At 57.0% G+C, this 13178-nt stretch overlaps 1 protein-coding gene across 7 annotated transcripts in view; it reads right to left on the bottom strand.

The window, feature by feature from the left end:
- Positions 1-11521, bottom strand: part of FOXP4 (forkhead box P4) — a 51833-nt gene extending 40312 nt beyond the window's left edge. For 2 of the 7 annotated variants that reach the window (XM_045842862.1, XM_045842864.1), the window contains exon 1: positions 11032-11520. The gene's annotated coding sequence lies outside the window, so the exon portion shown is untranslated. Of the gene's footprint in view, positions 1-11031 lie in introns of all 7 variants that reach the window. The other 5 variants (XM_045842865.1, XM_045842866.1, XM_045842867.1 and 2 more) reach the window with 3 other exon arrangements.
- Positions 11522-13178: the final 1657 nt, after the last annotated feature.

Raw genomic sequence — 13178 nt, 5'->3', positions numbered from 1 at the left:
TGTCATCCAAAGGCCCAGGGACCCTCCCCCCACCATCAACCCCCCAGTTCAGCTCAGGGGCCAAAGCCCACTGGCTTCATGCTGCCAGGTAAGACGGCTCGGGCAGCAGCCTCTCTTGGCCTTGGCCTTCCCTAGCCAGCCACTCATTTGCCATTCTACTTGCTGACCCTTCTCTGGTCTCTTACGACCTCTGTAATGAGAGCACTGAGCAGTAAGGTCACCTGTCCGAGCCTTCGGTTCCTTATTTGTCACATGGGGCTAATACCAATAAACCTCCTTTTCAGGGGTGCTGTGCTATCAAAGAAAATACACTGTGTGAAGGTATTCCGGAAAGGGTAGTAACTATGATTATGGGGGCACAGAAGATGCTGCTACAACCCAACTCTGAGTGGGCTGTGGTTTAAAAACAGATCCCAGCCCTCGGTTCGGCACGTGAGGAAAGTAAAGCAGGGCCCGAGGGTTCAAATGTCCCTGCAGCTCAAAGTGGGACCCCAACATAGAGCAGAGCCATGGGCCACGTGACTACTTGGCTCTCTGAGTGGGCCAGCAGTGTCTCTTTCCCAGCAGATGGGGCTCCCTGAGTTCCAGAAGCTTAGTGCCTTGTGTGGGTAGGAGGCTAGCAGCCTAGGTTTCTCTCTGCTCCCACTTCTGCCTGACAGTCTCACTAAACGACACCCTGGGTGTTACCTGCCGCGTCTCCAGGAACCATCTAAGGCCTCTTCTTACCAAAAAACGTCAGGCCTGAAATGCTCAGTGGACGTGGCAGGGTGAGGACAGCCTCTCTGAAAGGCTGCAGCAAGCCGGATTTGGAAGGTGGGCCCCCATCCTGCGCTGTCTGTTCCAGGTTCTCTCCTAAGTTGCAAATAACTGTTTTCTAATCATAAAAATAAAAACCATCTTGGTAGAAATTTTTGAATAAAAAAAAACAAAGAAAAATAATTAGTACCCATAATTCTACCACCCAGGGAGCTAGCCCTGAGGACCCGCCCCTTCCAGTCAGCCCACTTTCACTCTCTTGGCATATAAACATTTAAAAAGTGAAACTGGGGTCATAATCTGTACATGGTTTGAATTTTCCTATTTTTCCACTCACCACTTACTATCATAACCATTTCCACATGACATCAAATATTTTAAGCAACAGTTTTTAGTGGCCACATAGTTGCTCAAATGGGCTGCATGTTCCAGGACTTATTCAGCCAGTCCCCTAGAGCTGGACATCCTGACTGTTACCTACTTTTTTAGTATGTCTCTGCAATAAACACCCTTGTGCGAACAGAAGACACTGCACATTTCTGACTATTTACTTAGCACATGTATTTGAAAGGCAGAATTGCATATTTTAAGGCTTTGATACATTTATTCCCTAATTGATGTCATAAAACGTGTAACAATTTTGCCCTCTCTTCAGTACTGTGCTACATCCGAACCACTCAGCTTTTTAGAGATTTACCTCCATTCCCTTCTTCTCCAGAAGATTCTCAGATCCTGCATAAGGCATTCAAAATCCAACACTACAGACCCTGTTTGATGCGGATGAGTTTACAAGGCACACAGCTGGGTGGCAGGCCTTTGCCTGCAACTGATAGGGGAGTCGTGGGGTCAGGGGCATCTAAAGGTGAATAAAATACAGCCCTTGCCTTGAGGGGACTTACAGTTTGGTGAAGACAGAGACACATTGGCAAACACAGCATTAACAAAAATACCCATACCTAGGCTCTACCCTTGGTCATTTAAATTGGACACTTTGGGGAGTAGGACTCAGGAGTGGATAATTTAAAAAGCTTTTCCAAGTATTCTAAACTTCAAGTGCAGCCAAGGTCGAGAACCTCTGCCCTACAGAACACACAAACTTTACAAATGTTATGTTAAGTAGACACTGGGGGCATTGGGTGCCTGGGGGAAATGAGAGTGCTCTGGGGAAGGCTTCCTGTAGGAGGTGACTTCTGAATTGAGTCATGAGGAAGTAAAGCCTGGGCATACAATTTGTGAATACATTTTATTCCTAATAATAACCATTCCACTCACAGAGTGCCTGATAGCCCTTTCCCATACCCTGTTCCCTCCTCTCTTCTCCACACAACCTGGCACTCACTTTGACAGATGAAGAAGAAACCACATTTTGAAGATGTCTTGACAAGGCCACCTGGCTGCTAAGAGGCTGAGCCAAACTGAAACCCAGGCTCTTCTGACTCCCAAACCAGTACTCTCCTCCCACCCCACCCCCCACCCCCTGCACTCAGATCCGGCACAGCCCTGAGGGTGGTCACTCTGGCATTTCCCTGGAATCTGAACGGCCACCACCACCATCCCTCAGTTCACTTATCCCTGGCTCCAGCGACAAAATGTTCCCAGCAGGCCCTAGCAAGGTGGCCTCCCTCAATACTCCTTCCTAGTACAATGACCAAAAGGAAAAATTAACAATAAGAAAAAAAAAAAGAACCAAAGATCCCACTCCATCTCATTAAGAAAGTAAACATAAGAGCCATCTAAGTGTCTAATTAAGCTTCTAATTAGTCCCTGCTTGTTACTAATGCAAATTAGATTACTCCGCTTAACTACAGCATGTCCACAACACCCTTGTTAATTGCGGCCTTTTGAAATTAAATTACTCCCTAATTAGCATATCAAAGCCATTGATTCGGAGCTGGGAAAGATGAGGGCAAGAGGAGCGAATGCCAAGTTTGGTTAATCTGAGATGGCTAATTAAATAGTGACGTCTTTTTTTGGGGGGGGGGCTGGTTAAGGGATGGGGGTTACTCACCGATGGCTTGAGTGGCCATCTGGAGCCTGGTTCTGCTGGAGCCGTTGGCACCAGGGGGCTCCTGTGGGCAGAGGAGGGCTCCAGCCAGCCTGGGCCACATCACTGGGACTGGCCCTCTCTGGGACCCTGGCTGCTGTGCCCAGCCTGGACATGCCCTGGCCCTTCCCTTTGTCTCTGAAATGATATCTAGGCGTGGCTCTCACAGGGATCTTGGGTACCAACTTAGGGGAATCCAAAACACATCCACATTTGAATCTGCAAGCTTCAGTACCCTTCCACATACCTCTCTCCCTGTTCCAAGATGAGTTCTGGAAGGATGACTTCTACCTCATTCTTCCCTCGTCCCAACTTGCGATTCTAAGAAGACATTCTCCCCCATCCCCAACAAAATGTATTTAAGTTTGGGGGCAGGCTAGAGGGGCTCCCCTGGGCAGGGGTGAGCTAGTTTCAGCTTGGAACAGGCCCCTCGAGACATAAGACCCCATAATTCTCTCCCTGGTAGAAAGGAGGAAAAACAACTAGAGACCACCATCAGTTCTTAAGAAGCTGTGTGAGACTTAGATTGGGTCAGGGGATGTCCTTAAAGGTCTTCTCTGAGCTCTTGTACAAACCCCCCATGTGACAGGTAAAATCTCCATGACAGAGTTGTAACCAAAATGCCCCCAGGGCCAGGCTAGTCACCCAGGGAGCCAAGAGAGAAGTGGGTGGCACTCGATCCCAGTCTATCCTTAACCACAAAGAAATGCAGGCTCAGTGCTGACAGCGCGAGGGTTTTTAAAAAGGAACCAAGGGGGGATATCTGTGTGACATTTACCATGTAATAAACTTTGTGTGGGCCAACAAATCTCACAAGGGGTGAAGTTGGTCAGTTTGTGACCTCAGCCCTTCTGTCAAGCATTCCAGAGGGGCAGGTTCCAGTTAGCTGTGTGACCCTGGACAAGTCACATCACCTCTCTGGGCCTGGGTCCCTCACCTGTCAAATGGTAGTAATAAATGTTACTTTCGGAACAAGGAAGTATATGAACTGGCAAAGCCCAGTTCCTCATTCAGGGTCTGGTGACCACCTACTTCTACTCTATACCTGCCACAATCTCCTCCCAGATTGGAATGTCTTCTAGAACCTTCCTCCTTCATGCAGGAGGCAGAGTCCGGGCTTCCAAGTGTCCCTGGAAATATTGAGGGTTTGATCTGCAGATGCCTGACCTGGCTGGTAGGTAGCTAGGAGGTAGGTACCACACACCTGCACTGCCCTCCCCCCATTGAGATATGCAACACATTTAACAGATTAGCCCAGGCAGGGGCAACAGCTCCTCAATGCCTCTTCTAAAAATGGTAAAGCTTTCACAAAAATCCTGATGGCTGACAGGCCCCTAGCCTGGTCCTTCAATGCCCCCTTTCCCCAACTAGGGTGTGTGTGTGTGTGTGTGTGAAGGGGGAGGCTCTTTGGAGTGTGTCCCCAGACCCGCAGCCCCCAGTTCTGCTCTCCAAGTTCCTCACCAGCAGCCCGTGCAGCACACAGGGTCAGGGTCAGGGCCAAATTCCCCAAGGGTGAGGTTTTGTTGACTTACGGCAGGATCAAACAAGGGCCCAGGGGAGAGAAAGGGGGCCCTCCACAGCTTAGAAAGGGTGAGTGGAAGGCAGTGCCCAGCCCACGGGTCTCCATCCACGCCAACTGAGCAAAGGGGCCCAGAGCAGTGGTTTTGTTAGAAAATACGTGAAATTAAAAGCAAGGCAGAAAAAGAGAAATGGGGAGGGCTGAGGGTGCCCCGGTGTGAGGGGGAGGGCAGAGCAGCAACACACAAGGGCCCCGCTGAAGCTGCCTGGCTGAGCTCTCTCCCCCGACGAGATTCAATTAATTGATAACGAGAGGCATCAAATTAATTTCTGAAGGATGTGAGATTCTGATGAAGGGAAATCTCTTCGATGGGGATCGGGCGGGAGGGGTCAGACTGCACCCCTTTAATCAGGATGCGCTGCCTAATTGGGAAGGAGGGGACTCGCCAGGGCCGTGGAGTCGTCCAGTCCACCCGGCGCCTCTTTCGGGATGGACGGGAGGCTGAGGGCTCGGGACGCGGTGGGATGCAGTGAAACAAAGGGGAAGTGCGCCGGAGACCTTCAGTTCTCTTCTCGCCAGAAGCCCAACCCTCGGCCGCGGGCAGGGGAGGCCGGGGAGGGGACTTGCGGCGGCTCCCTCACCAGTTGTACAGTTAGGAAAAATGAGGCCCAGAGAAGAGACTGTCATGCTTAAGGTGGCAGAGGGGCTGAGGAAGTTGACACAGCGCACATACTGTGCCCCTCAACAGTGAGTCCCAGACCGGAAACCCGGACCCTGGAAGTCACCCCCGAGCGCGAGGAGGGCAGCATACAGCGTGGAAGACCCTCCATGTGGCTGAAAAGCAGAGGCCAGGCAGTCTGAGCCTCCCCCGCTCCCCTCCTCCGGCGATCCCTGGAGCCCCAGGCACTGGGCAGAGTCGGTCCTCACCCGGCATTCTATGGTGGGGGGCAGTGGGCTCAGGTGTGGGAGACGTAGGAGCGTGTTGCCAACCGCAAGGACGCGCTCACAGAGGCGCAGGGAAACGCTGGCAGGGCTAGCAACCCAGAGTGAGTGCGCCCAGCCGGGGGAGAGCCGGTAGCCCTGGCTCTTCCGGGAGCTTCCTAAAGGGATTCTTCCGCGTGGACCGACTCTGCAGCACCCACCGCCCCCGCCAACCCCGACACAGCCGACCAATCTCCTGACTCCCATCTAGAGATGCGCAAGCCTCCGGAAGCTAGGGAGGTCTCCTTGCTTAGCACTCGCTCTCCAAGCACTCCAGCAGCCGCCACTCTCTCCATCTCCTGCAAATCCCGACATTCTCATCTCTCCCAAAATTTCTTCCCAGCCTCAATCGCCCTTTCCTTCCAGGGTGCAGAGGCACCTTTTGAGCAGGGAACCCCTGAAGGAAAGGAAATATATCACTACCCTCTCTTGGACTAACTTCTTTAGGCCTGTGTCTCCAGGAAGTGCGGGCTCAGCTGAGGAACCTTCTGACTTAGGAAACAAGAACAGAAGCCCCCTCACCTGCCCACCTGCCAGTGTCTCTTCACACAGCCCAGACTTCCTGAGGGATCTCCAGGGGCCAGTGTAGGCATCCTGTCGCGGCTGGGGAGTATCAGGAGCAGAGCGGGCCTCCAGTCTACAAAAGATTTGTGCTGGGGCACTGGCTCCATTTCCAATTCTCCAAGTTGCAAGCCAAGCTACCCCTTGGTAAACCTCTTCACCCAGACCCTCATAGCACACACTAAGCTCCACAGTGTTTGTGGAATGAAGAGGAGGGGTCTCTGTCTCCATTCTGGGTGGCCATCACTTGTCCCCCCCTTCACTGTGGTGGGAATTCTGGGTAACTTTCACCAGTTCACCCTGCCTATTCTGAACAAATGCCAAAGGGTCACTATTCTACACGCTCCACTTTGTTTTTGTTGGAGGAAAACCCACCATCTCACACCCTCCCACCCCCACCTGCCTTTGCAGGGCAGCACAAGTGCCGTCAGAAACTCCAAGTGGGAGAGAAAATAGGTACCGGTGCTCTGCAGAACCCATGGTCCCACTCACCCTCAGGTGCCAGCCCAGGAGGTGTCAGTTGGACAGAGGATGGGACACAGGGAGAGGGGCAGAGCCGCTGGGATGGGGACACAGGTCGTGTGGTAGGACCAGGTCTGGTGAGAGGAAAGATGCAAGGCTGCACCGGGCAAGGGAGAGCCCAGGGAAGGCCCAGACCACACCGAGGGGAGGGAGGGCACCATCGGCCAGGCCCTACGCCCCACGCCCTGTGGCCTATCCAAATGTGCGCCTTTTGTGTGGAGAGCTCTTGATTTCTAGCTCAGGTGTGCCCTAAGTCCAGGCGCCAGGTGGGGCCCAGGCTGCGCTGTCCACTCATCAGCACTGCACAGCAGGCCACAAGGCTGGGAGTGAAGTTTCCCCACTGGGATTCCAGCTGGGAGGGACTGGCAGCAGGGAAGGTGTGTGTTTTCCTTTACGTAGGGAGCCCGGGAAGGCCATGCTGAAAGAGCCAGCGACTTCAGGCTCAGGGGAAGTTTCTTTTTGCTCTTTCGAGATGATCCATCCAGGGTAGGTACCAAATTGATCTGAGACTGACTGCCACGCTTGTATTCCAGGAGGCTGTGAAGCTTGGGTTTCAAACCACAGAAGTCTCTCTTTTCGGAGAGGTGGTGCTGCCAGCCATTTTTCCTCCTCTGGGTTCTGGGGAACTATCCCTCCCGTTTTTGTCTCCAGGAGGACCTTAGGAGGGCCGGGAGAGAGGGGACAGCTGCACATTCCAGGGTCATGGGCAGAGGAGTGGCCCGCACCTGAGCTTGTGTGTCTGTGGGGGAAGGGGTTGGCAGATCCTCCCATACCCTATTCTCTGCCCACCCCCCACCCACCCCCAGCAGAGGCTCAAGCCCTACTGGTTGCACTGGAACTTAGAGGCACCACTGTTTCAGTCCCTGCTCTGTGCAACTGCAGTCAAGTTGCTCCTCCTCTCTGGGGTCCGTTTTCTCACTCTGTAAAATGGAGGACAATGCTCGAGCCTTGCCAGCATTCAGGCCATCCTGCGGCCTGGTGGTGCTGGGACGGATAATAAAAGCCACCCGTCGGTCAGCACTACCAGGCGCCAGGCCCTGTGCTAGCTTCTTTACATCTGCTCTCCCATTCGACTCCCAAACAGGCTCTAAACAGGTATTCTTGCCCTACTTCACACACACAGAAAACTGAGGTTACAGGAGCTTAATTAAGTTGCCCAGAGTCCCATCACTACCGGCAAGTTCCTAAGCCTTTCCCACTCTGGCCCATGTTCTGTCCTGGGGAGGCCCGAGTTCTTTGCCCTGGGTTCCAGAGTTCTGGAACCAAGTGGGAGGAAGGCATTCCAGCCAATGGAGCCTTGGAACCCTGTCATGAACGGTCCCTGCCTTTCCTTGGTCTGGGAAGCCAGGGGAGTCGTAAGATCCTGAAGGAAAACTATGCCGAGTTCCTTGGATGGAAGGAATGATTATTTTGCAGTTCAGGCTATTAGAAAAGTAAAGACATTGTGCCTGCTTGGGATACGAGTGGAAGGGCTTGCATTTCAGCAGAGAGACAGGAAAACCACCAAGGCCGTGGGCTGGAGATGGGTCGGGAGGTAAGTGAGGAGGGTGCAGCTCTAGGTGTGGCAGAGCAGGGAAGCCTTCTCAGGGAGATGACCCTTCCCTCCCCCAGCACCTCGCACCTCTCTCCTAAAACAGACCCCCTGCTCCCACCGTCCTCTCCCTGAGTGGTGTCTCATGTGTCTCTCCTACCCTGACACGTGGGGTCCAGAGAGCACACCTCAGCCTCCACTGCTTGGGCACTCCAGTGCCCAGCCTGGTACCTGCCCAGACAGAGTAGGGACTCAGCAAACATTTGGGGAATTACTGGATCAAAGAAAGCACCCCCCAGCCCCCCTGCTTTCCTCCCCACTAAGGAAGAGGTGTGTTTGGAGTAGGGGCCCAGCAGGATATGCACATTCCTGGCAAGAACGGACCTACCTGCCAGCAGCCAGAAAGGAAGTTTCTGGCCAAAGGCAGAGAAAAGGGGGTGGGGTAGGGGTGTGTAGGTGTAAGGAGGGCACCTACACAAGGGGAAAAAAAAGGAAGACAGAAAGAAAACAGGGGCAGGTTCTTTAGCAAGTTGGGCCCAACCTGCCCCTGCACCAGCATTCCCCAGCACTGTTGTAAGGCCTTTCTCTCCCCGGGGCTCAGGGGTTCCCCAACTCTGTAACTCCTGGGAAACCTGCCCAGGACTGCAAGGACAGAAAACCCCACCCAGGGGCCCGGCGCTCAGTGCCAGGAGAGAAGGTTCCCATGGTCTCCCACAACTTAGTGCCAAGGTGGGGGCCAGGGTAAGGCCGTGATCGAAGGGTCCAGCAGAAGAGGTTCGGGTTCAGACCTTGGTGAGATCCAGGGTGTGTGCAGGAGAGAGGGCACCCACAGTGCCACTTCCTGTCCATGACACCTTGCCCCACTGACGAGGGTGGGAGTGGCACCAGAGGGGGAGCCCCCCAAGGCACAGCCCTGCTTTTCTAAGGCTTAGATCTGCGGTGCGGAACAAGCAAGCTCTCCAGGTGCTCCCGGTTCTCAGCCCTCCCTCCAGCCTGCCAGGTGACAAAGAGCCCCAGAACCCGGACATGACAAAGTTTCTCAAGTTTAAAACAAAACAAAACAAAAAACAAACAAACAAAAAAAACCCCCAAGCCTGCAGACTTCCCCTTCCTGGCAGTGGTTGGGGTTAGGCAGGGTTTGTCTGGGGCAGGAGCTCTTTGAGGCAAGGGGTTCCCCTTCCCCCAGGGTGGGTGGGACAGCCCAGCCTTCTGCCCTTTGGGGCCCCTACACCCACCCACTGGCTCACCAGGAACATCAAGGGCTTGAAATGCCCAGCACCCACATGGTTCAGTCCTCATTCTCCGAGGAAAATGAGCTTCTGGGTTCAAATTCTCAGAGTGGTGGTCTCCATTATCGTGTTCAGTGGGACTATGTATACCCTCCCCAGGCTGCAGGCCGTACAGCCCACCCTGCTGCTGCTCCTTCTTTCTGTGCGGGAGAAGGGGGCACCGGGCCCAGCCTCAGGCTCCATTCCCAGCTGCCCCTCAAGCTTCATTCCCCTGGTCCTCAGGTCCAGACCCAGCGCAGTTCGAAGGGGACAATCCAGGCGGGGGTTTTAAAACAACATATGAAGACGCAGAAGTCCAAGTAAAAACCCGCGTTGGCCAAAATGCTCCTGGGCTTTCTTAGGGACCGTGAGGAAGGCAGCTTCAGACTTGCTCCTCTGCCCGCCCCCACCCCCCAGACCCTGCTCCAGGCTCCGAGGACAACCGGCGGCGGATCCCTGCGCTGGGGTGCCAGACACGCGGTGATCTCCAGACACCTTAAACCCCAGGCGCCCAGCGAAGGAGGAAATCGGCCAAGCTTGGGTTAGGAGCGAGACGGGGTGCAGAGGAAACAGCTGGGTGCTCCAGAGCTCAGGGTCTCCGCGACCCCATCCCCTCTCCCCCAAGCCTAGAGAGTCCGAGTGGGGCGCCCGCGTGTTCGCAAGGTCGCTCCAGCTGGAGCGGCGGGATCTGCAGCCCTTGGGGCCGCTGCCTCAGAATCCGCGTCCTGCGAAATCACACGGTCCTTCGAAGGGGAGGCGAGGACCCCAAGTCGCCCCACCTTCTGGTGCCACGGGTTTTGTCCAGGCTTAGCCCAAGTCAGTACGGCGTTGATCGGGAGTGCCGGCTGCAGTGCCGCGAGGTGACCGCGGGTCCAAGAGAGGGGTCTGTCGGGGCTCGTCCGCAGGAGACACTGAGTCCTCAGTCTCCCTCCTCAGGGTCCCGCTCGGTCACTCCGGGGCACTTTCCAGCGGGGCCCCGAACCTGCTGCCACCCCCCCAACCCCCGCCCCGTGCAGGGTGAGGCAGGGGTTCTCCTTGAACGGGGCGCGAGACGGTCTCGGCCAGGTCGGTGCCCCCCTCTCCAGCATCAGCGCACAAAATCACAGGGGCAGGTTCCAGACGCTCTCAAGTCCCCAAAGAAGTTTTCCGCTCTATATCCGAGCTGACCGAGGGATGGGCGAAGAGACTGGCCCCGGAGCCTTCCAGGTGCGATCTGGACAAAATGAGTCCCCCTCCGCACCCGAGGCGACGCGGCTGTCGCGACCGCGACTCCCCCATCTGCCTCGGCTAGTCTCGGGGAGTCCTGGACAGACTAGGGTTGGAAGAACTCACTTCCCCATTTCCCTCCCCAGCTCAGGAAAGTCCGCGTCGGGAAGTACTCTTTGTCTGACTCGGGGCGGGCGGGGGTGTCGCGCCCCCTTACACCCCGTTCCCAGCGGTCGGACCCGGAGGGGGCGGGGCCCGGATTCTTGGGGAAGGGCGGGCCGCGGTAGCCTTTCCAGCCCCCACCCCGGTCGACCTCCGGCTGCCCCCACCCCAGCCCCCCGCCGCCGCCGCCGCCGCCGCCGCCGCCGCCGCGCCGGAGCCCCCACCTGTTCCCAACGCAGCTTGGGGCCGCGAGGGCCCGGCCCCGGGTGTCGCGCCTGCGCCGGGTCAGGGCGCAGCAGCCGGCCCTGGCTGGAACAAAGTATGCCGGCCTGGGCCCGGCTCCTCCCGGCGTGGCTCCGGCGGGCAGTTTGCAAACACAAAGTAAGCCAGCGAGCGGGCGAGTGGGAGCGCGAGCTCGGGAGTTGGTCTGGTCGCCGGCCCAGCCCCCACCCCGCGTCCACGGGCTCGGCCCGCCACCTACCTGTCCGGCCCGGCCGCTCCGTGCGGGCTCCGGCCCGTCAGCCCGCGCGGGGCATGGGGCTCGCTCGGGTCGCAGCCCGGGCCCGCCGCCGCCGCCCGCAGGGGCTGCCCCTCCGCGCCGCGCAGCTCCGGGGCGTCCTCCCTCCGCGCCGCGCCGGCCGCCGAGCGCCCTAGCCCCGCCGGGGCATCGCACTTTGTGGGCAGCTCGGCTAGCTCCGGCTGTTCTCCTCCTTCCCGGTCCTCCCGCGACGCTGGTTCGCTCGCTCCGGCGCCGGGCTCCGGGACCCCGGCGTCCCCGCCCCCGGCCCAGCCCTGGTTCCGGCCCGGGCTCCTCCCCGCCGCGCCGCCGCCGCCGCCTGCGCCGCGCCCTCCTCGCAGGATGGGGGCTCCGTCCCGGCCGCCGGTCTCACGGTCCGGTCCGCAGGGGCGACCGACTCCGGACTCCGAGGGGCTGCGACTGAGCCGGGGCTGCGAGCGGCTGCGAGCGGGCGGTGCGCAGGCGGGGCGGGCGGGGGCGGGGAGGCGGGTGGAGGGGGAAGGAGGGAGCGCGCCGCGAGCCTGGGCGGAGGGAGGGAGCGAGTGAGCGGGCGGCGGAGGGAGGGAGGGAGGGAGGGAGGGGAGACCAACTTCTAGCGCTACCATAATTCGCCTAAAGCAGGTGCAGCAACTTTCACCTAGCGTGGCAGCCGGCCGGGAGCGAGAGAAGACCACGTGGATCAAACTTTAGGGGAAGAAAAGTGGGGACACCGGGAAAAGACGTGGGGCTGCAGACCTGAAAAGGGGGAGGGGAGGTGGAGAGACCCCAGGAATTCATCCCGGCCTCGCGAATCCTGTGGCGTGCTTTGCAAACCCCAGCCCTTCTCCGGAGTCTGGAGTTTTGGCCCGGTCCCACACGGTTCACTAGTTCCCGGCGGGCTGCGCTGGACGCGGGGAGTGGCCGGGGCCCCTGAGCCGTTGGCGGGTCCGTGCCCTTCCTTGCCTGGCTCCTGTTTCCCACAGAGTGGGGTTTGGGGGTGAGTTTTTCAGCGAGGGCGGGGGAGGCTCCTTCTGGGCTTTGTGCACTGCCACCCCCGGTGATCGCTGACTCCCTCTCCGGAAGGGGGATTTCCCCTTAAGTGCTCTGTGAACCAGTAAGAAAGGGGCCCAAAGCCGGATCTACGCGACCCGGAGAAAGGCAAAGTAGAGTCAGCTATCCGAACAAATTAGACTGTAAACAAAACTCAATGTCTTTTGCCCCGGAAAACTGAGGGTATTTGGTGGTGGCAGTGGTGAATGTTTGGGGTGGGAAGGGAAGTCCGGGGAAGGAAAGGCCCAAGATCCCAGGGGGAGGGCTGTGCTGGCAGCAGATGCCCGGCTCAGAGGCCTGTGGCAATCTAAGTCCTCCCTCCCACCCTCCACCTTCCAAATATCTCCCATCTGGCCCTGTGTGTTGGGGTAGGGAGAGGTGATGGATGCCTTGGGGATCATGGAGGAGTATCCAGGACCAAGTAAGAACCCTACTGTGGAATGGGGCAAGGAGGCAGTGGCGCTTGAAGGCTCACCTGGCCCAGATCACCTGAGGCAGGTGGGGATGGGCACACACTTGTTGCTTCTGTGGAATGTGGCTGGGGGGGGCGGGGGGGGGGTTCAGGGACTGGTGCTTAGAGTGCCTCAGTGCTGTCGCCTGGGGAGAGAGGATTTCTTGTTCCAGAGGCCTTTCCAATGGGGCTTGGAAGAAAAGGTCTTGGGAGAGGAGGTTCCCTCTTGGGTTGTTCACCATCACTTATTCTATTACTTTTTTGTGGGTGCAAATAACCAGAAGTAGTTGCAATGTTAGTGTTACCTGTCCAGGCCCAGATCCTATATATTTGCACTCTTGGGTAGGTGTCACAGACATTCTTGGGTCCTGCTGGAGCCTTTCAGATACTAGGTGTGAACTTGTTGGGGGGAGGACTCTAAGTGCCACTTACTTGGATACTATTATCGGAAAGTGTCTTCCAGTGTAGCAGTAACAGTAGCAATCCGAACAAAATAACACAGCTAAAGTTGGAGTCATAGCACACGCCAGGCAGAGGGCTCATTTCACCTGCACAATAACCCTGTGAAGTAGAAAGTGCCATTATCTGCATTTACAGAGGTGGAAACTGAGGTACAGGGAGATGAAGTCAC

Source organism: Phyllostomus hastatus, unplaced genomic scaffold, assembly GCF_019186645.2.
Source record: "Phyllostomus hastatus isolate PE091 unplaced genomic scaffold, TTU_PhHast_1.1 phas_contig_40, whole genome shotgun sequence".
Taxonomy (NCBI): domain Eukaryota; kingdom Metazoa; phylum Chordata; class Mammalia; order Chiroptera; family Phyllostomidae; genus Phyllostomus; species Phyllostomus hastatus.
Note: the sequence above shows the minus strand (reverse complement) of the source record. Positions and strands in the feature narration are given on the sequence as shown.